We start from the raw sequence: 1,744 nt of genomic DNA on the forward strand, positions 1-1,744 counted from the left end.
GCTGTTCTGTGTTGATGCCTCCTGGACTTGTTTTGGGTGGTGTGGAGGTCTGGGATTGCATTTTGCTCCTTCATTTTGTCATTTTTGAAGAACCAGAAACTCCCTGTAGTGCAGTCTCACTGTCCTGATTGTGTATGAGTGGCAGGGTGAGAGTCTGAAGATCCCCAGTGCTCAGTATAGCTCCTGTGCTGGTGAGTGGTGCAGCCCAGCCCAGGCCAACACACTATGGGTGTGGCAGATAGCCACCAAGGCCCCAGAGGGTGCCCGAGGTTTCGCCTGCCTTACACGCTGGACAGGGAGGCAAAGCCAGACTCAGCGGACTTCCTGACGATGTCCAGGATTTAGCCCAGCCTGGGGCAACACACTATGGGTGTGGAGGGTAACCATGGATGCCTCAAAGGGTGCCCGAGGTTTCGCCTGCCTTGCACGCTGGACAGGGAGGCAAAGCCCAGACTCAGTGGACTTCCTGATGATGTCTGGGATTTTAGCCCAGCCTGGGGCAACACACTATGGGTATGGAGGGTAACCATGGACGCCTCAAAGGGTGCCTGAGGTTTCCCCTGCCTTGCATGCTGGTCAGGGAGGCAGAGCTCAGACTCACCGGGCTTCCCAAAGATGTCCAGGGTTCAGCCTGTCCCTCCAACTTTAACAGTGATCATAGCAGTGATTTTCCCAGATCAGGTGCCAGGAAATGATGCTAGGATCAGCTACCTTCCAAATTCATATCAAAAACAGGAAAAGGACACTTTTGGGAGTGGCCACCTTTCAGAGAAAAATCTTCAACCAGGTTGAAGTGAGTTTTTCTCCACTCAAGCCTAAGACAGCTGACCACCACAGGTCCCCAAGTCTGAATGCCATAAGGACTGCCTGGAAGCTCATTGGCAAAACCAACTCCCGGCCCTGCCCAGGAAGAATTGGGTCTTGGTTCTGGGGTGGGATTGAGGGTCTGGATTTCTAATCCCTCCAGTGATTCAGGGGTGCCCAGTTTGTGGTCCAGCCAGTGCTGAGAAACCATGGGAGCAAGCCTGGGAGGCTCCTTCACACACAGCAGGACTTTGGCTTAGGGATAATATAGGCTTAGGGATAACATTCAGAACTGTGCTTATTGTCACTGAAGGTAGGTGCAGCTCACTCACCACTTAGCAATAGCTCATGGTCATCTTGGAAGGTCCTATGCAAAATTTGTTGAGGTCATTTTCTATTACAGGAGGGAACATCAGAAAATTCTAAATAATTTCTAGCATAGTCTTTCATGAGAATCCCCAAAGATCATCTAGACTTTATGGAGTCAAGAACTGTCCATGCCATTCCGGCTCAATGGATTTGGGTGGGCCCATATGTGCAAGTTTTACTTTTCCCTATGCGGTTCTAACATACCACTGAAGTTGGAGTTCACTGTTCTAGGCCAGGGATTGGCAAATGTTTTCTGTTAAAATGTTGGGTATTGAGGGTCTCATCTTCTCTATCTCAATTACTCAGTTCAGCTTTTGTATTGCATAGATAGTATATAAACAAATGGATGTGGCTGTATTCCAGTAAAACTTTATTTACAAAATGGGATAGCAGGTCACATTTGGCCCATGGCAGTAGCTTGACAATTCCTGTTCTAAATGATCTGTCTTTAAGATAATACTCAAGGTCTGGGGATATAGCTCAGTGGCACAGTGCCTGCCTGGCAAGCACAAGGTTGTGAGTTTGATTCCTGGTACCAAAAAAAAAAAAAAAAAATCCGGTTCTATTTTTT

The sequence above is a fragment of the Chinchilla lanigera genome, unplaced genomic scaffold (assembly GCF_000276665.1).
Source record: "Chinchilla lanigera isolate Chin_1 unplaced genomic scaffold, ChiLan1.0 scaffold00077, whole genome shotgun sequence".
NCBI classification, from domain to species: Eukaryota; Metazoa; Chordata; class Mammalia; order Rodentia; family Chinchillidae; genus Chinchilla; species Chinchilla lanigera.